The sequence below is a fragment of the Spodoptera frugiperda genome, chromosome 30, assembly GCF_023101765.2.
Source record: "Spodoptera frugiperda isolate SF20-4 chromosome 30, AGI-APGP_CSIRO_Sfru_2.0, whole genome shotgun sequence".
NCBI lineage: Eukaryota > Metazoa > Arthropoda > Insecta > Lepidoptera > Noctuidae > Spodoptera > Spodoptera frugiperda.
The window spans coordinates 7,436,246-7,458,698 of NC_064241.1; the positions used below are offsets into that span (position 1 = coordinate 7,436,246).

General features: G+C 38.2%; 2 protein-coding genes across 4 annotated transcripts in view; one reads left to right on the forward strand and one right to left on the reverse strand.

Annotated features, from left to right (window-relative positions):
- LOC118270050 (autophagy-related protein 16-1) overlaps positions 1-22,453 on the reverse strand; it is a 172,904-nt gene that overhangs the window by 94,145 nt on the left and 56,306 nt on the right. The gene's annotated exons all lie outside the window — the stretch shown is intronic.
- The window catches only part of LOC118270049 (uncharacterized), a 63,996-nt gene that overhangs the window by 690 nt on the left and 40,853 nt on the right, over positions 1-22,453 (forward strand). The window contains exons 2-3 of one of the 2 annotated variants that reach the window (XM_035585496.2): positions 11,241-11,285; positions 20,589-20,634. The gene's annotated coding sequence lies outside the window, so the exon portion shown is untranslated. The remainder of the gene's footprint in view (positions 1-11,240; positions 11,286-20,588; positions 20,635-22,453) is intronic. The other variant, XM_050707110.1, reaches the window with a different exon arrangement.

Consider the following 22,453-nt stretch of genomic DNA (forward strand, 5'->3'; position numbering starts at 1 on the left):
CGTTAGGGTATGTATAGGAAGGTTTTTGCGCTCATGCGCGCGAGCTTGTCTTCAATCGTGTATAGAGCGATAAGCTCCGATGCGCATATAGCAATAATGGCACTGCGCTATATTTAGAGTCGCTTCGTTTGGTTCCCTTGGCGAGTAGATTTATCATTTAACCCATCGTTTTAAAATTCTATCCATAAACTTTGCAAATTACTTGAAATTAGCATTTACTCGTGGAAAATTACTAAAAAAACTAATATTATAAATAATGTAATTTCTTATATTACACTGCACTGTAATGGATAAAACTCGAAATTAATGCAAAAGAGAAAACCAAATTAAAAAGAAAATCGCTGACACGTTAAGTTACTAGTTCAGAAATCACGCTAACAAAAGACATCAACGCATAGTAAACGGGTACAATTTTTATTCAACAAAACAAATTGTAATCGATACAAGTCTCGAAAATAAAGCTAATAATCGCTACTTTACACAAAAAATATTAATTAGAATTATCTCGCATAATTAGTTCATATTTAAGATACTACAAAGTATTACTATAAAGGGTCAAAAACAGAATTCAAATATTTGCTTCACAATAACTGTTGAATATAAATTAACATGTACCGTCGTATCTGCACGCGACAATTATCCGTATGAAATATTAAATCTAAATGTTTATATTAGGCATTATTTCATATTCGAATATATATTTCAATAATGTTTCGAAGGCTTTGTAATAGGCTTTCAATTTAACGAATAGAGAGTAATAACTATGAGTTAATGTTATGTTAGTAATGTATTTTATTAGCGACTGAATAATTGCTACAAGTTAACAAACGATATTGTTTGAACACGGCAATGTAAGTACGGATAATATTCAGCAAGATACTGGTCATTATAGCGATTAGAATTGGCAATATATCAACACAATCATGTAATACAATAATGTTCAACTTACAAAAAATAAAAAATGCATTCTTATGCAAAAAAAGTTCTAGTTAAAAGCATCTCTAATGTAATGCAAGGTTTTCCCACGAACTTAGACATTATTAAGGTCCTAGCTACCTACGGTATCTAGGTCCGCAATTGTACACGGAACAACTGGTAGCGTTGGCGAACCGCAAAAGTATAACAAACGATCTGGAGAGCACGACCGGGGTTCAGGTCATGTTGGTACCGAGTACCAACTGTGTGGAATTGGATCACGAACCTACAACTTACGACCTAACGTACTACTGCCCATGATACTAAAGTTTGGCGGAACTCTTTGAGCTCACGAACTTTAATTTGTTAACTGGTCCTAGGCTATCCCATATGGGACAACCTACGACGCGTTTACAAATTTTTGTGGGCCCAAATTATTGAACTAAAATAAGGTACTTCGATAAATATACGTTGTTGGCTAAATCGTAAAACACGACATTTATTAATCCAAATAAATCGTTTAACAAGCAAACAAATACTGCAACGAAATAACATAAAATATCGCGATTTTTATGATCCGTTTGATAAAAATCCGTGATTTTGCATAACGAAACGAATTGCAATTTTATGTTAAAGTCGTTATTGAATGGAAGTCTTTTTTATAGTAATTTTATTTAGGAATATTCCGTAGTGCATTTGCGTGTTTTCATTGTACGTGCGGTCGTAATGCCATTAATTATGATCAAAGTAGCGATACTTGTCACTGCAACCGGTATTAATTTTAATTTCTAATGATAGTAAATAAACTCTTTAACGGTACCTATTATTCAATAATATATTATAAAATATAATTTTATGTCAAAAATATCATAAATTGTAAAGTTATAATATAGAAATGGTTGACCTGATTGTAGAGTCTGAGATTATAATTAAGAGGGTCACGTGAGAACAGCGATCCACCGTGTAGTTCGTGACTGCGCGCGCGCATACTCGGCGACACGCCATCACCATCGATTATTGGGCACAAGGCGATACCGCGTGCCGATTTCCTGATTATTTTGATATCATATTGAAGTTTATGGGGAGACCTACGGGAGATATCACACGAAACAGTGATCTGCGCGATAACACGTGACACTTTAGAAAATAGACGAGAGGTTAACACGTACAACGTCTTTAGAGAATATGAAGAAAATTAGTTTCAAGAATATTGAAAACCTATAAACTTAATAGCTCGCTTAAAACGAGGGTTTATAGATGAGAACAATTTATCGAATATCAATTATATTGGCCACTCAATTACTTTTTTGTAATTGAAGTGGTTACAATTAAAGTGTTTTATTGAAAACGATTTGAAATTTAATCTACAGACCTCCAGTACGAACTATTAATTTAGTGATCAATTTTGGAGATGTACCTATCAGCTAAATTGATTGGTTAATAAATCGGTATACAACATTGGCCATGACTAACGAAAATAGCGTTTCAAGTTTCGAGAACCATAGTTACAAGTACTTCTATCAACATGTACTACAAAAAGCCTTTTTTATCGCAAAGTTTTTTTATTTACTCAATTATTATTCACAGAAATAGCGGGCGTTCCAAAGTTGTCAGATTTCTATAAACATGCAGGAGAATTGAATAAAACGAAAGTTAAAATTGAAACGACGGAATAATTAAGGTTATTTTTTTAGTAGCTCCCGTATCGCATAGCAGTGGTAGGGGACACGAAGCTGGGTTGCTCCTATTTATAAAGTAACGTTTAAAGGGCGGTACTAGGCGGTCGTGCGCGGGGTCAGGATGGATTCCATCAGGCGTGCTTTCCATGAAGGATTTTAATTACGTCGTGTCGAGGTGAACGACCTCGTGTCGCGGTGCGGGTGCGTGCACTTTTGACGGCCGCTTTAACAGGTGTCCCGTAACTTAATTTATTTTTATCTGCCAGAATCGAGGCTGTTATTGATTCCGCTTTTCTATTCGATTGGAGCTGTGGATTCTTTTTTGCTCTAAATTATATCGATTCGGCATTATATTTCTTTTGAACACACACAAAAACTGTACAAGTTCGGAATTTCTTATAAAAAGCATTGGAATCCATAACTAAGGAGGTTGGGAGTTATAACTGAACTTAATCAATAAATTCACGTTTAAGTTTAAAATTTCTACATTTATAAATATTTTGGGTATAATTTACAAGATAAATGAGATGCATAACTGTTTATTGAAACTAAAATATTAGTAATGCTGTAAAATTCCAATTTGATGCAAAATAATATTGTTAATGTTTGTTTATGGTGAGATGGGTATGCAAATGTTGGAACCTGCGCCTGCGACTAACAATACTCGTGGGTGTTAGCGGTCACCGCTGACTCATCGTCGACACAGATACCGCGGCGTACCCAAATATTGATACTATCATAAATTAAGCAAACTTCAAAACCAGTTTCCGTGGTAGTACTACTATAAATGGTAACATTATGGCTTTAGTCCACTTTATTTGCGATAAAAAATGGGAGCATTGCTTTCAGTTGCTGAATAGAAAAGTGACCAAATAAAGTATACTGAAATTTTGTCAGTACCGTTGTTCAACGTTCGCGGTCAATTTTAACAAGAAGATGTCTCAAAGAAAAGCCGAAAAATAAAAAATCTAAAAGAAGTTATACCGACTTTCTTAGCTAAGATTTCGGGTGAAAACATTGCAAAGATCGCGTGACAGAGTTGAACTCTCAATTCAAAGTAATTTTATCATTGACCTATTACTTTTTGTTGGAAAAAGAAGTTGGTTTCAGATAAATAATAACAATTACTTGTTTTGAATGAGAAATACTTAGATTACGATGTAGCCGAAGCCGAAACTGATTATGGGTAATAAATGGAACATTAAGTCATCAGAAACAGTAATGAAAACATAGATACAAACGTTTCCCATAGCAATGCATCAATTTATCTGCAAAATTCGTGATATACTGTTGCGTCCCAGATAACGCGGACAAAACAAAATTATACACAGCAAGCTTTACATTAGCCCGGAATGAAACACCGTGTGAGCTTAAATGGAGAACGTGGCTGTAAAGCGTTTTATGCTCTATAATACGTTGCAAGTGGGGCGACTTACAACGCCTGCAATGTGCTCAAATTGATTACGGGCGATACACGCGAATCGTCTAATAAAATCACTAATGGAACGGTACCAGTGGCGTGCGTCGCATAACGGCGCGGCTCTGTAGTCGCTCCCACGACTGACACATTATGCAAGCTGCGCGGGCGTCGCGTCGACGAGCACAATGTCAGCTATTGATCGCGGTCGCGATCGCGTTCCCGACGAAAAACTGCGTGCACCGTAAGTGAAACTAGATGCAATGCTAAGCGACATTCGCGTGTCTCTTGATTGACTACCTCGTAGCTTATGTTTTATTTGTTCTTCTCAGCTTTATCCGGGCTTGGCGCTACAGTTACGATATGTTCCGTTGTAGGAAACACCGATGTTTCGACCTTTGTTGCTTTTTTATAGTTGCGTCATTTAATTATTTTCCTATTAATATCGATTTCATGCACCTAAAGAATTATAAAACTAATTAATTTAACCTTTATGGACAGTACGTGTGGTTAATTATATATTGATAGGAACATAAGCATGAATACTAGTAGGTACCCTATTACCTTTGAACGTCTAGTTCATTATGTCATACACGCATCCCCGTAGAAACATGTAGACGTTATTAATTTGCACGAGCACAGAGCGGAACGTGCCATTAAAAATGTGATCTAATTATAACTGAGATGTATTGACGGCATTAATTTGTAATTACAATGCGTTGTTAATAACTGAAAAATTACATACCGGTGAAATTAATGGTGCTTGCAATGAAAGGGTTATGGGATCTTAGCGCCAATAATGGGTAGTTGCGACATTGTTACAACTACATTTGAAACTTGATTTATTCTCGATGTTGGCTTACAAAGATTTTCTGTCGTGGATTTTAGCATAAGACAGTAACAAAATATTAACAAAGAAACATTTGCGCCTTGTTACTTTCTCAGATTAGTAAGTAGCAATTAGCATCGTAATCATAAAACATAAGATTCATTTATGATTGTATTGATTTACATAAAATTATACATAATACCGTCATATCCCTATTAGAGTCAATTCTCACATTCATTAGAACTCGGAATGCGCAACAGATCGTTTAGTTGAGTGTTGCATTGTGAACATGCTGTGTGAATATAACAACAAAATGGAAAGATACATATGTAATTGCGATGTAATAGTAAGTTGAATCTTAATTGTTTAATGAAATCTGAACATCTTAACCATAAAAACAAACTCTGAATCGAACAAGAATGAATTGTTAGTTACAGCAGAAATGGATGTAATCTCTTAGACACATGAAGTGGTGGTTGTTGTAATAATTCGAGGTATTGATGGCATTCGTCTCCGTCGAAGTGGTAGTACAACAAGTACCAGTAGCGGAATTCGGCTGCGGTCGGTAATTCCGTGACCACAGGCCGAAACGCACGGTCCGTAAATTAGCAAGGAACTCTTATACGTCTGTCAGATTACTTGCGGTGAAACTCCGCAGCTTTACACTCCGCACTTCTATTACGGAGAATCAGTGTGTGACCTAAATCCGCCCCACGTTCCGCACTTATTTGGCGTGGTATGAATGTGGAATGTCATTTGCTGCGCGCGCCGCTATTTTACACCGCAATGGATATGTGTCTGTGCGGTCGTTTACTGCTGTCTTTCGTTAATTTTATTTGCGTTTTGAGCTACTAACTGTAAATGTGCATGCGTACACAATGTACGCGATTTTATCTTCAGTCGTATTTTCCTACATCCGTACTAGGCTTTACAGAACATGTTAACCGCCACTGAACAGTGGTTCCTATCACAGCATTAAATTACAGTTTGCAGAATTGTGTTTGTGTTTAACCAATGTGGTCATGACAAATGTAGTGATTCCAATACGTTTACGTTGTATCTCCGTCATTTATTATTGCATGTTCAGATTCGTTGTGAAGTAGGTCAGGTTGTTTGGAGCCTTTGATAAAATTTCTAAGAACGGAGTGTTGATTTCTCAAACTAGGAATATGTAAATGTTGGCGGCCGATAAATCTTTACTGCAGTAACAAACTTGGTGAAGTGAGCACATTAAAAAATAAGAGATAACACATTCCTCGTTTTAGTCGTGACGATTGGTCTGTGGCTAGTATGTCGAAGACGGTTACGATCGCGGTAACGAGTACTCGAGTGGGCGCTTTACATAGATCCAATGCAAATTGAGTAGCGATTTGCGCACGTATAAATCAGCCGTCTCAAACACTACCACTTCGCATTTCATCAATTAACGTCAACCATATTGTGCACGATACGTGCGTGCGATGTTGCGTTGAAATTCATTAGCATAGCGATTGACACTTTGGTTATGGTAGCTAAGCCATCACATTATACCTAACAAATGATATAAGAACACCTATTATCTATTTAAACAAAAACATACTTAAAAAGTCTAATATACTTTAAAAATGCTGTTCTATTTGTTACGTTAACTAGAAAGTGAATTAGGTATAATCATAATTTGTCTGGAGTGGTTTGAGTACCGAGCCGGGTTTAAATTATAGGGAGCTTCTTAGAAAGAACCGCGTGCGCAATTCAAGAACAGGACGCTAATCATTATCATTTCTTATGAATGGAATTCTAGTAGAACTTGTCAGGATGTCACCTTTTCTAGGTTCCAGGCAATATTTCTGTTCCTTTCTTTTGAAATTTTGTTTTTATTACTTTCAAAAGTTTTGGTTGATTAGAAATAATAGTAAGTAAACTCAAGAACTCTCAAATACAACCGATAAGTTGACACGACATAAAACATCTTCACCTAATAATTGTTTGTGAAGCCGAAGAGGGGCGGAACCGACGTGCTAAATCAACTTAACGGTGTTCGTGCTTATCTGTGTTTATCCTGGCGGCTTAAACGTGCACGCCTATCATCGATGCTTCTGATTAATTTACGCCGTACATACATTAGATTTTATTAGACACGGCTATACAAGTAACTTACATTGCCGTACCGGTCACATAGCGGGCGGAAATAAGACCGTCGTGAGATCACTTGGACGATTTAGTAGATGTGATCGTCAGCCGCAAGAGCTTCGACAATACGCAATTAATGAACAGTCTGCTTGCTGACCATCTCGTTTTGCGTAACAAGCGAGCCGGTGCCACTTCTTATCGCTAATAAGGTTTAGCTGCGAGGCTTATTGTCGCATACTTAACACTAGTGAGATACGCGGCCTTATTAAGGATAATGGTTAAATGTAAAATAAAAGGCAGCTAGGCTGAACATACATTTCCCTTGCAGATTGATTTATTGTTTTATACGTAGTGAATCAAGTGCGAACAACAGTATACCATAAATTAGCTGTTTATTGACAATTGGCTCGCGCGAGTTCGGGAAACGCGTGTAACTAACGAGACTGCTTTATGAGTTTCGCGATCGCGTCAAGAGATGATCCCAGTTAGTGGAGTGCGTCGGTACTTAGCGGCCCCGGCAGCCGGGAGGTGTTGCCCGGGTCGGGGTGTCGGGGGCCGAGCTATCTAATCGGGCGTCGCCTCGTCGCTGGTGGGCGGCGATCGGGATAACGCGCCACCACCGCCGCGCCCACACGCCAATTATGTGGGAAGAGGTTACGATTGCGCGCGCGATACCGCGAAATAACGCAAACGGACCCACCTAGGGACGATCGCGTGCATTAATCGGGAAACTATTACCAATGCCACTCCAATTAATGTTTCTTGATAAATATGTAGATGAAGGCAACTTCTTTATTGACTAACATTCAATCACAAACATCCTTACTCGACTAATCCACGATAATGAGACAAGCTTTATACTTTGTCTAATGTTTATTTTTAATAGTAACATTCAACAAAACACTTGAATTAATTGCTTGATGCACCTAACGTTGTACGCTTGGAGGTGATGTTATCGTTTGAAACGGACATACGGATGTGCCGTCGCATCGATCGATAGGAGTCAGCGTCCGAGAGACGTAATTACAATAAATACGGTTCACATGCGAACAGAACCGTCCGACGGCCGACACGTCCACGAGCCACATGCCGCCGCATTCTTGCAATTACGTAACACCTTCAGCAGACGCAGCGCGGAATTAATAAAAAGAAGCATAGACCGTTATAGATTGTTCAAATCTAACATTCATAAAAACGTAATAGATTTTCTAATATTAAGACTATTTATGAAATATCCGACTACATTATTCTCCTTTACAATTATTTGTGATTAAAACATGATATATTAAGATGTAAATACTTTCTATTGATTAAAGTAACTTGTATATAGTTCTCAAAGATTCAATATTAAATTATTTTCTAAACATTTCTAGGATCAATTAGGTCTGCCCTGTGTATTATCATTATCTACGAAACTCGTTTGTTGTCAAGCCTTTGGAATGTTATAATAATGCGGAAAAGGTACCTAAATGTGTTAATATGTCATTTTAATATAATATCTGATTTTAGTGCAATTATATGAGCATAATGAGGCGGTAGTGGCGTCCTAGGTTGTAATCAAAGATGTAACTAATCGTAGGGTTAGTTGCATGACGCGCGGTGACCACGCTAAGCCCTCATCTTCTACTGTTAGACCAGTTCTGTCACGCACCGCTGCCACTGTCGACGCGCTCATAACAAATCTTAATCAAAGGAAGTTCTAATCCAATATTATCCGTGTCACTTAATCAGGTGCTAACGCTGTCTATCCGGTTGCTAATTAAAATAACATTTGTATGCAATTATGTATCCCGGCTGACAAGAAATGATTCCTGCCTAATGAAACCGTGCCGCTATATTTAGAAGTCGGTTGCCTATAGCAAAAGATGAACATAGACTATAATGCAATTGTAATGAACATGCCCTTGAAAAATAAGAAGCATTTCATGTTTAGTTACCCGAGGAAAGTGTACAGAATAATGACAGAAGGGCGGTTCGGCGTTATTACTGTAATGTCAGGTTGCTTCGTCTTCGTTCGCGAGCGTTACATAGCATTTCTCCTGAGCGTCAGCGAAACTAAAAAATAACACAAATAACCGGCTTGCCACAAACTCTATTAGATTTCCAACTTACTTTTTGCAGAGGTTGTCGTCGCCTAACTCGATCTCGATGCGGACGTGAGAAAATTGTTAATCTTATTTTGTAATAGTAGTTTGCAAGGGAAGATGATGAAGCGGCTTTTGAATTGAAAACTTATTCATAAAGATGACATCGTTCGACAGCACAAAGCATTTAATCATCCCGTAACAATGTAAAATATCTGAGTCTAATATTTACTTAACTTATCGGCCAAGTACCAATTCAGTATTTAATGCAGTTTAATAAATATCGGAATCTGTTCTAAACAATGCAATGGGAATAGTATCGACTTAATGTATGTTAGCTTAAATGTAATAACAGTTAATAGCAATGGTATTATCGTTCCACTAGTGAGTGTAATGTAGAAAGGAAGAGTGCAAGTGTCAGAGCGCAGAGTTGCGACAGGGAAAGCGCTTTGCCATATCACGAAAGGGAACTTCAAATCCACACTCGGTACATCAGGTTCACTAACAACTTACCTCATTCGATCTAAGATAGGATCGAATACAGGAACTTGTAGGGGCACTTTCTTCGACTCATTCAAGTTTTTTGACGTTGAACTGCGGGATACTTTGCTTAGGGATACTTGTATTATGTTAAGTGTCATGCACGCATTTGAGTGTACATGGTTGCAACGTTAGACTGGATGTTCCTCGTGGAACCTGTCCGCCGCAGCCGCTGGACGCCCTCGGCGTGATCGGATTTCCCGTTTGCGATTATTGCCTTTCTTTATTTCACGGGGCGGTTCGTTACCGGCGGTATCGGTATGTAACGGTACAGCATGGGCACAGGCATTTGCATGGTGATCCCATTACGGCGACTGGCGGGTGGAAGTTATTAAAATACGTTTAAGATCGTACAGCATTCGGTGGAGGCGATAAAGAGTAGACATTGCAGAGTCGTGAGTTTGCTCCGAGCTTTATTGCGTTCGGGATGAGATCGGGGTCCGCGGGCGAGTACGATGCCAACGTAAACAAAGAACGAATTGAGGTGTTGGGCAAGCGACGGCGCTGCCTGACGGACCGGTGCGGAGCTGCAGTCCGCTGTATCTCGTTAGCGGCACATTGTTCGCTCTCAGACACCGACATCGACATTCACCCTACTGTAATTGGCTACACGAAATATAGCATTATCTCTCTTACTGTCTGACCATTGACTGCAATAAATTTACTTAATTTGTCCACACATTGCAAACCTATTTCACTGGAAGTCATTACAAAGTAAACAAAGTATCAGATTAGATGTCTCGTAAGAGCAACGAACGATTGAAAGCGTTCGATGTAAACATACTTATGGTTCAAGGACACAAGGTTAGAAAGTGGGTCTCTGAATGCGTGCGGCAGTGACAGGGCAATGCAATCGCGTGACAAGTCTCGCTCTGAACATTATCATTCCACGTACGATGCTAAACCACTTATTCGGCTCGTGGTGACCGTTACCCGCACGCACGCCGCCTGCATCAATGGCATATTTTTCCCCGGCGAAACTCCGCACACATTTACCATTCAAGGTTAACCCGGTCAGTGTAGCGCTTTGTTTACACGAGTGTCGCGACGTCCGACATCACACGGCGGACGTTCACACTTCATACTCTTAGTGCTTGCCAACAAACGACCTATTGTCTCCTGAGATTTCTAGATTAATTTGCAACTAAAATGTTCTTTAACATACCATGTACGATTTGTGCGGATGTGGCCTACAAAAATAATGGCAACCGTCTCGATCGTAAAATGCAAATATGTACGTTTAATAGATCAAAACGTTCGCCTCTAGCGTGAACTTGCTCACTATCCAATGCCGACTTCATCTGGAAATCTAGATAAGGACATGCGTGCTCGAGGTCTATAATCCAGTTGCCTTATGGCGTATTTAAACTATTATGTCAATAAAGTAACTACATCAGTAAATTTAATGCTGTACCCTCGTGAAGTGACTCTATTTCAGTTCAAATGTTGTGTCAAGTCAGAACTATACATAGACCCGCTCCTTCTTCTTTTTTGCTTTTATGTTTTGGTTAGCTATTCCAAAGTTATTTACACAAATAATTACTAGACGTAGATTAGTTAGTGTTATGCAATATTATGAAATATGAAATAAAATGTATGTGAATCTAATGTTCTTATGTACATCCGTTATCCTTGAATACTAATTAATATATGTCTGATTGTTGCAGGTGTACCAGATCACTGACATCGCTCAAACTCAAAGCGTCGACAAGGTAATTAAAACATAGTGCATATACAAGTGAGCTTGCTCGTCTGTGACGATTAGTAATAGCTGACGCCAGTATCAATTAAAATTCCCATACAAAACAGACAAAAAAATGTAATCAAAAAGTTCTATTTAAATGTCCAGCATGCACGTACTTCTAGTATTTATTTTGAATAGGCGGCCGGGCAACCATATATTTTTAAAGTAATGGAAAAATGTCGCCTGTCTTGATATATAAGTCCCATAAAATTAATTTGTTCATTTTGCACGTGTGCTGCAGTAGGTGGCAATTTATTTAGGGCGGCGCATGCGGGATGTGTTCTCATTAATATCGAAAGTATACCATATCCGCGAGTTTGTGTCATGTGTGGGGTTGTTAAACCTGTCCTTACGCACCAGTTTCTTTCAAACTGGTTGAGCTACACACTTAATAGTCCTCTTCGCCTTGCTAATTGCATTTCTTCAATGCGTTCAAAGAATTTCGATGCGATAACCACATGTGCGAGTTTAGATAAACGGCAAAGAGATGCATTTATAAATTAACTACGAGTTGTATGCACACATCGACTGAGTCATTGTGTATGCTGTTTTATCGCCAGATAACTCTGTAATCATTGAGGATTTAAATACACTCACAAGATTTAATCAAGACGGCCTCTGCCTTGCCTAATAGAGTGCAATTAAAGTATGTATACCAACTGCAGCATGAGTTTCATAATAATTTATAGGCTCTAATTGAAATGCAGCTCTTAAAATGAAACAACGGTAGTCTATTCAGTTAATGTTTTGTACACTTTAACTTGATAGTGGATTGTAATTCAGATTGACGTATGTCACGAAGCAAGGCGACAGAAAATGCAAAACTGCAAATAAGTTTTTCAGTGATTTGAATTTGAGGCGCGATAGGGTTGACTCGCGTGCCCGTCCAATACGAGCACCCGTCATGCCATCCGTACATTTTAACGAGAGCGCGATCGCCCGCGCCGATAGCGACAGTCTAATGAAAACCCCGCTGAATAATGCATTAATACCAGCGTTAAATCGTGAGCACACACTATCGAACTGGCGACGAGAAAATACTACCTAGATGCAAATTTAAGTCAACACCGACGCCGATAAGCACGTGCCGGTAATTCGAGAAATTTAAGTATAAACTTAAAATTAATACCGTTTTACTACATGTACACAATAAGCTCACAAGTTCGAAAAGGCGGATTCTTTGTTCATCAGGCTTTCGTAGGTGCTGGGCGGTAGTTGGGGACAGTGTTTATAAATAACGGCAATGATGCGAAATAAGCATGGAGTTGACAGTGGAAGCGGTGTGTAGGAGGTGGTTGGCTATGCTGGGCGTCGTGCTGCGCGTCACGCCGCGACCCGCGCTCACCTTCTCTATTGAAATGTCAGTGCGCGGACCGGTGACGAGACAATCGTAAAACACAATGTTAAGGTCACATCATGACTTCAATAAACTATTCTCAACATGGGAAACGTGACGTCGCCGCTGTAACCGAGACCTCCTGAAAGTGTGCCAAACATGTACCCAGCCGAAGAGACAACGTGATCCCTTGTTGGATCCCGTACTGTTTAACTTGTAGCCATTTTTCTTTCTCATCGATGCGTGTAAACACAGTGGAACGTCAATGTATTTACTAAAAACTTCATATATACCAAGTAAATTTTCCAGTTGCCACCTGTGGATTCGGGCGAACAAATTTTATATCAGATTAATGCTAAATCTCTGAACCGTATCTAAAAGTTTCCAAAAATAAGACTGTTTTACAAAAACTGCGAGTTTTTACTTCACTCGGGATTTCATAAATAACGAATAATGAACACTTAGATAGAATGAATCATAAAAGTAAATATTAAATACAAATCACATAATATTTGAAAAGCAAAGCCATTAATTCGTGTTAGCAAGATATATGGAAAGCGCTGTATAATATCCAGTGTATAGTTGTCAAAGGCCAAGTGTCAGGGCAGGACGGGGCAAGATGCCATACCGTCCACAGTCGCACTACCGTTCCCGCGTTCCAGATATACGAGCATGCGAGAACATACTTAGATACACAGGATTGAGGTCATTCGTGGTGTCACAACAGACTATTACCTGTACATTTGATTTAAACAAATATTTTAGTTTCTGTCGTTGTAGCTCTAGTATCGATTTTCCACAAAAGAAAAATTCATGTAATTTCAGAAATAAATCCATTTATTGACATGCTATTTGTATTGTTCTATAATTTGCGAATCAGTTGGAATGTGTTAAGATTCTCTAACATACTTAGAGTGTCATCGAAATCAGTATTCCAGAATATTTTATCATAACAATTTGTGTGTCAACAGGACACGGGGCGAGCGCTAACATAGCGGGGTTTTACTTTCTTGTAGTGGCCTCAAGAAACTAGTTAAGAGAAAGTAGGATTAGTATCTTCAATGTACTTATCGTTATATAACCGTAACTGAGACGTTAATTAATTAATATGTCCTTTTAACAATACGATAAATTAACGAGTATGTTATGAACGCGAAGGCGTATCGGTAAGGAAGTAAAATTTTGCCATTATAAATTACTTTCTGACGCAAATAAGGAGTTCCCCAAGTGAAACAAATTCGCGCCTACAGACATCCAATTAGGCCGGTGGTATCGTGCGTATCCGCCGACCCACGTGTGTAGAAAATAGGCACTTACTCATAAATATTTATGGCGGGTACAAAGCCGTCTTTGTATACTTCCACATTCACTCGGAATTATAATGGCTGTCACAGAAGGATCCCGAACAAGAGCCGAAACGGCTCGCATTAAGAAGAATAAAAGATTCTCGCGACAGTTTCACTTAGCAACCGACACGGCGAATATCTCCAATAGAGATGACACAGAAAGAGTTTGCTGGTGGAATTTTTAATAGGGTAGCTATGAGTCGCAAGATGACAATATCACAGACCAAGTTGACGGTAATACACTGCGTCTGGTTCGGTGAGCTTATCTGTGAGAATCACGGACAGAGCCGAGCTCCAGTTTTTATTAGTCGAAAGTTTTTGTTTATTGTGGTTTTATTAAGTGCGGTTCCTGGAGGAAATGAGTGTGGCGACAAAGAGAAGGTTGCCGTGGTCGAGGACGGTGACGCCCGGCATTTCCCGTTGCGGTGGTGGGTAAGAGCGACCAAGCGGCAGGCGGTCCGTGTCGTACGGTAGTGGTACAGTTAACCTGGATAAAGGCGGTTACGGTGTCCGCTGCCGTCGTTGTGATCTGTCAATTAGAACCCCATAACCTTGTTCACATCGCTGATCGTCCAGCCCTAACGATTACAATTGCCGTCGCTCCCTAACAATGAGTTACATTACGTTTCCGCCATCAAGTCTACTAAGTTACGATCTTTCGATGAATACAATGTTAAACTACAAGGTCGAAATGATTAACAAAAGTGTTAAATAGCATTTAGGTCGTCGTATTTTTTGTTGTTAATTCAATAACATCGTAGCAAATTTCACGGTCTGTATTAAAAATGGTTATAGCAGTATTCTTAATTCGTTTATTTTGTGCAGATTTTTATTTTTGCTATCTTAATGAACTTTTGAAAAGTGCGACATTTTGCAGTGGTTAATTGAAAACTTAATTTTAGACAAAGTCAAAATAAAATTAACTTATTAGATAACGGTTTGAGTGAAGAACATGATTGCATCAAATAAATTGAGGCAGTAGGAGCGTACTAAAGACATTTTGAAGTTGTCTATTATTAACACCGAGCCAAAACCGTTCCATGAAATTTTAAGTCAGAATGGCTCGAGACACAATCACGTTTTCCATCAGTGTGAAATCTACCAATAGCAATGCAGTCCACTGGAACGGAGGCTGTAAGAGATGCGTGGCATCACGTAGACGTAACTTCAAAATAACGTCGTGCCTGCGCCCGCGCAGGTCGACGGCCGACTTACGAAATTTAATCGAATTATACAAAACTCATTGCCAAACAAATATTTCGATTCAACAGAATCTTTTTACGTCCATTCACCTCAATGTAGTTCGAGCTGTAGTCACATTTTTAACAATACAGACCAATATACAGACAGCTCACGAGATAGATAAGAGAACAGTCCTTAGATGACGTGAAAACTGTTTTAGATCGACTTTGGCAGAGGTATAGAATAGAAGATAGTTTATTTCTCTATTGTTTGAAACGTGCTTTGTATGAACAACACCATCTAGTGTTTTGTGGACTGAGGACCGTTTAGTCGCTTTCAAGTTATCGAGTTTTCAGCGACAAGCATCGCGAGCAATATTTATGCGCGAGTCAGCGACACGGTTGCATTGCGTGGGGGTGCGCCGCCGGTAACGTACGGAGGTCCCTCGAGAAGGTGGATATCACGATATTACCATCTATCGATTTACAGGTGTGAACTACTGCTAGAACTACCACCAGTTATCTGATACTTTCAACGATGAGAGATCATTGTTACGCCTACGGAACAGGTTTTTTAAAGCAACTCCTTTCCTATTTTGAATTTAAATTATCTGGGGGCACGGCAGTGCCCGCCAAGTCGAGCAAAAAAAGCGGCACGGCCGTACCATCCTTTTCTCGAAGCAATTCGGGCCTTTTTCGACCCCCTATAATTCGGTTGTGGATAAAGCAAGAAACCTGAATCTTCAGTAACTAATCCGGCATTGTATAAACACGGAATATTTAAAATTTCAGTCAATTTGAACCAGTAGTTTAAGAATGACAACTTGTTAAAGTTTCTAAATTTTGTCACTCACTGACTCACCGATCATCAAAAGTCCAAGGCACTTCTAGCAGACTTAGAAGCTTCATATTTGGAATACATATAGAGTTTAGTGTCTTAATCATGGGAAAACTTAAATATTTTGTAATTTCGGTCCAGTTTTCCAAATACACCAACTGCATCAATAACTTTGTAATCCCATATAAATATATGGGATTACAAAGTTATTTATGCAGTTGGTGGTTGGTGGTGGTTATAAATTTAATAGGTGTAGATAGGTACCTACCATATGTGGCAAGGGAGGGGGTATAGGGTGGGTAAGGGTGTGTTTAGCCCATGAAACTGAACAACATTATTACTTGTAAAATGGTCGACGTAATGAAAAACACATGATTGGACATGTCTTGAAGTACGAAAATCTAATAAAACAATATATTATAATTTAAATCTGTTATATATAAATTGTTAGCGCGACTAGCCTCCTTACAGACAGACTGGCCTCTATTTATATAAAAATAAGAAAATATCATAAGACCTTTAACAAAATTCGTTAGAAGTAGATGGTATCAAAAAGAAAGGCTCTACAAAAAGAAGTGAGATCCCATCAAAAACATCCTGTAAAAAACCCAAGTCTCGCAGCTCAGTCTTTCTACCGTCAAAAGTTGTGAGATCCATGTAATACCAAGTCGGTTAATCTATTTAGTGTCTACTTTAAGGACCTTCTGTCTTAAGTTATTACATAAGTTATTATCATGCCAATATTAAAAATATTTAACGTTTTAAACAAATAGATCGACTTGGACATCGCATGAAAACAAAATGAATATTACAATATTATATTAGATTCTTTAGTCTCTCGCGCCTCACGCGATTGAAACTCTCGTTCCTGTTGGTCGCTGGCCCGTCGTGCTGTGTAGTGTGATACATACTAATAATCAAATCAAGCGATGTCCAAGTCGATCTATTTGTTTAAAACGTTAAATATTTTTAATATTGGCATGATAATAACTTATGTAATAACTTAAGACAGAAGGTCCTTAAAGTAGACACTAAATAGATTAACCGACTTGGTATTACATGGATCTCACAACTTTTGACGGTAGAAAGACTGAGCTGCGAGACTTGGGTTTTTTACAGGATGTTTTTGATGGGATTCTATGTTTACTATTTCTAAATTTATTTTGCTAATGGTCACACGCATAACCAGTTTTATGACAACAAACAATTTTCTGGGCAGTTTTCGTTCGGTGTTTGTTTTTGTGATTTGCTCGCCGTTATGAAAACAAACTTTATTCCGTTTGCCTTCAATTTAGACAATTACCGTTCCGCAAATCAGAGCACGACCGAAAACAGTTCGTGATATTGGCAATGTTTCTGACCGTAATGTTACGCACATTCAAACATTCTTCCATCTGCAATAGCCGTAAAAACAACGTAAACTAAATGCATCATGCAAGTATGACCATTTGTTTAGAAGGAACATATGGCACAGGTAGTCTTGTATGTTTAGGCGCGTGCCTTTTCGAGATGAGTCAACATTTACAGGTTATCGACCTGACTTCCTTTCCTCAAATAGTTAGAAGATATTAGTATAAGTATCAAAACGGGCAGCACTAAATCGTTCCACTAGTTATATATAACATTAACTAGCAGGTGTGAAGATTTTAAGCACGCGGTAATGTGGATATGTTGTGCTAGTAGCAACGCGGAATCGTGAATTGGATGCATCTGATTAAGGCCTGATATAAGAAGGGCACGAATCCATGAGCAACAATCCTTGTTCTTAGTCCGATCTCCGTTATCTAATGTGAATTTACTACGTTAGATTACAATGCCCGACCAAAGGCATCTTCAGTAGTGATCTTTACGTAATGGAAGTAAAAATACTTCCTGGTGTTGGTCACGTGAGAAAAGTGTTGGTGCGACATTGACAAATGGTGTGCGGCTAGCGTGCTGGGCGCCCTGACGCGCCAACCGTATCGCCGCTCACTCCACGTACACCACAGCCCGACCAGCAATACCACAAACATGCGCCAGACTAATCAAAGCTAAACGCCACATTATAGATTTGCGAACCTTGAACTTACACAAACATAACGGTCACGTCTGTCTGTACAATACTGATAGTTTAATTACAAACCGAGAATAACACAACGCTCGCAACTAAAATGAAATGTTAGCTTTAATTCTCATGAGATCAATCATGACATAAACATTTTACTATCACACTATCGTATTATTCATCGCTTGATCTAGATAATGAGGCTAAATTAAAAATAACGTCTGTTACGATGCATAAATATTTTAGCACGATAAAAAGTATTGCTGATACGTATCAGTTTGTCTGTCTAAACAAATAACCACAGTGTCCGACAAAAAACATATACTTAACTAGTGTCAGTATTGGCTACCGAAGTTGAAATGTGATTAAAAAAAGAGACATAAAAAAGTTCAAAAGATTGGACGCAAAAACGTTTCGTTAAATATGATTGCACCTCACAATTAGTTTTATATTTTGAGATGTCTTAATTCGACGATCTTCTCGTTAAATATTTTCATAAAAATAACGAGTAATAACTGTGGACTCGCGATATCAAGTTTCTTATTTCAAAGCTAAAAATTTATAACTTGACATGAATATTCAAGAAGCATTCAGTATGAGTTAAAAACACTAGGAAACAACTAATTGAAAGTTGTTCATATACATTGACATTAGATTAATAAAAGCAATCAAAAAGACTCGTATAACCGTTATGGCAATGCATATGTATGTTCACGATAAATCAACGGGTTATCGAATATGTAAACCCAGTTAGTAGAAAGAGTATCGTTTACATCGAAATAAAAACCGTGACTTTTTGTTGTAACTGTAAATATAATTGTATTTGTTCCAAGACAACTGGGAATGTTTTTTGACGACTTGAAAAAACTAGCAAGTACTCTCGGTTTCTTCGTGTAGGTTGGTTTTGTGTGGCTATTTCTGTTATTTGACTGTGAAATTGCGATTGTAAGCCAGTCGAGCGTGTTTACTTAGCGATAAAACAATCTATGGGAGCCCGAGTGCCGTTTAAGGTTCAATGATCACTAGGATCAGTCAAGAGTATTTCTGACTGATCGGTAACTTTTTCTAGCGATACGATTCGTCCGGCTTGCTCAAGCGTGGGATCGCGATGAGAGCCTGCCCAGTGACGTAACGTATGTAGAGGTGCTGTGATTTGATTAATGGAACAGATTGAGAAAATTGAGTTGGCACAAGATAAGTGGCATGTGTTCCATTTAAAAAACGTGCGGTAGATGCAAAGTGACGTGTATAAATCAGTTTTTTCTATCGGTTACTGTACTTTAATTAGAGTTGAAGCGGAAACGGTTACACTGTTTATTTTATCCTTGTCATAATTATGTTCACATCTATATTATTTTTTGCAGTAAGAAACGAAACACCAGCGTGTCTGTCAGACACTCAAGTATGACTCGAAGTTATTATTAAGCGATAAATCAAGATTATTGTCTTGACACCGAATATGGTCGTTACCAAATTGGATTACATTGTAGCATTATTAAGTTCTCGGAATACGGATGATGTGTTCCTACCTAATTTGTCTTGCTTAAGTTATTGTTGTCATAACTCTACCTCATCCTGGCAAAAGGCAAATTTTCGAAATTTTCGTAGAACCACTTAATTCAAACATCGTACAAGTGCAGGTCAAGTAAGATACAGTTAATATTTAAATCGGGCGATTCTCTCTCATATCGCCACAGAATACAAAAGTGAAGAGTTCCAACAAACAAGCAGAATAGTTTCTCAGGCAAACTATGTTGAATTTAAATAATTTCCAGCAACTTTGAATCTAGTTAGCGGCACTCTACATAATTCATTGAGTACACAAAGATATTTAACGACGCCGACTATGTATTTTAAATTTAGGTTAGTATCTAAAACGTTTACATAATTAACGTTGTTAACAGTACTTTCGAACATAATATTTAAAGTGTAAGTAGATAACTATTTCATTTGCATAATGTATGTAAAGTTCAGTGGTCATTACCACCTCCTGGATAACGAAGGGGTAGTCGTACTCACACATTGACTGAATAATTTAATCAACAACATTCTAGGTGCTAGAGAAAACATTAAATAAACATAGTTTTAGCACATTAAGGTAACATAAGCAGTAAGTAATGTGTACTTTGCATTCAGGCGAATATCTGTTACGAAACGTGTTACATAATACGGCGCGGTTATCTGCCATTACAATCACCAGACATGTCGTAAACAGCTGCATCCTTGGCGCGGCGCAAGGTCTAGTTCAAAACTAATGGCTTTACTTATGTAAATAGACAACAGAATTATAGTTGCAGCGAGCTTTCCGGGAAATTCTTAAGCGCGAACGTTCGTAATTACAAGTCGATACGAAGAAGTTGCCTAGCTCAGTCCCTGAAGGAATCACGACCGTACATCTTTATACATACAACAACGCTTCGCTGGTGTGTCATTACAGTCACCTGTCTATAATTCACCATGTCATAATTGAGATACGTTCATGTGTAAACTGTGTAATTAACAATGGCGTTTTTCTTTTGATCGCAGCACGGCGGCGGTGGCGGACTGCGGGTAGCGGTTGCGAAGCTGCAAGGTTAGTAACCCCGCGTACTATACTCTTCTACGATCGGAATTCGTGAATCTTTAGAAATAACACGTCATTATGTCTTATTAGCTGTAGAGGAAGCACTTAGAGCAAATGTAAGGAAAATAACACCTTTCGGTCTCGAGAGATTGTTCTACTATCCATTATTGCACCCATTATAAAAATTAGTGTAGCCTTATATTTAATGAATAACACCTAATATACAATTTGAAATTATTAAAAGTGATTAGGAGTTTTAGTCGGGTTGTAACGGTATATGAATAAGGCATTACTGCATAGTAACTGTTAATAATACTGTCAAACTATCCAGAAACAAATCAAAAAGAAATAACAGAAGCACCGAAGTGCAAACAGATGTACAGTTACATTTTCTGGTGTTACTTACTAAATGACTCGCCGATATAGTCCGGTAGGTACGCGTGTATCGTTATTAATGCAGCGCCCATTACCAGAATTGATGTACGGATGTTACGAAACGATTCATCGTGGTGAGCCGACGATTTACCGTTGTTTACAAATAAAAAAATCTGCCCTAATGATTGATTACCTCGAATTAATACACCGTTCACAGATATGAAATAAAATTTAGTGAATAACTTTATTAGTGAGAATAAAATTGGCTGTCACGTTGTACAAATCAATGACGATTATTTAAAAGAAGACATGCGATTAAGGGCTATAACGCAATGAACGTTTTAATGAAAGTTGATGAAATAACTTTGGAATTGAAACGATAATGACTTGTAAAAAGTAAATGCGGCATTCTCAGAACATGGTGTGCGTGTTCCAAGGAGGAATCATCGATGGGGATTCCTAAAAAACTCAAAAGCGTCTGTATTACGGTTTTCGAATTGTATAATAACCGGTTTGTGTATAATGTTATCCTGTTACTTTTTACCGTTTTACAGCAGTGAAAATACCTCGTACTTACCTTCCATTGAAACCACTGTCCCACATAGCGTGCACATATGCATGCATGTAGGTTGAAGGCATGCCAATTTCGTTCCTTTTGCACAAAATTACTACTCATTTGCAGTAATTTTACACAAAAAGAAAATAAATTCCATTCACGATTTCCGCATTTTCGTTACAAAAAGAGAAATAGCAACGTTTTTTCAAAAATCTCTCGAAACATTTGTTTACAAATATTTTGTTAACACAAAACTTTAAAGCTTGTCTAGACTTAATTAACCAGTGTATGGACAGTGCAGTCATATTAAAAGAAAAGTACAATAAATCTTAATCATTATTTGACAATGATTGTCAAGCTACTGCTAATTTAATTATCTCCGTTGTCGGTTATCAGATTTATTATCAGGGAATCACTTTCGCGGCTCGGTCGGCGGTCGCCTAGCGCGAGACTACACGTGACGTTTCGGTGTTAATTCAATTACGATAGTCTCGTTACCAACACTGTTAGACTTGCGTTTGCGCACCGCAATCGCTTATCTTAATAGGTAATCTTCGTTTGCTATTTTATCTGCAGAAGCTTATGAATTGAATTGCAATTTAATGATCATAAACGTCTTCATAGGGACACTTAACAAGTCTTTTATCTGGGTAGCAAAAATGTAAACGATTTTTGTAATTCCTGTGCGTTATTGTAATGGAGTATAGACTTCATTATTATGTATAAATTCACTTCCGATAGTTTAATTTTTATTATTGCACAGATCGTTAATGCCCATGGCAGAATAATTAAAACGCGGAAATCTCACAAGTTGATTGAAGATATGATCTACCCTGCAACTACGTGCGCGTAGTACTAACAAACTTATTCAATTGTAAAAGCAGTAAAGCAATAACT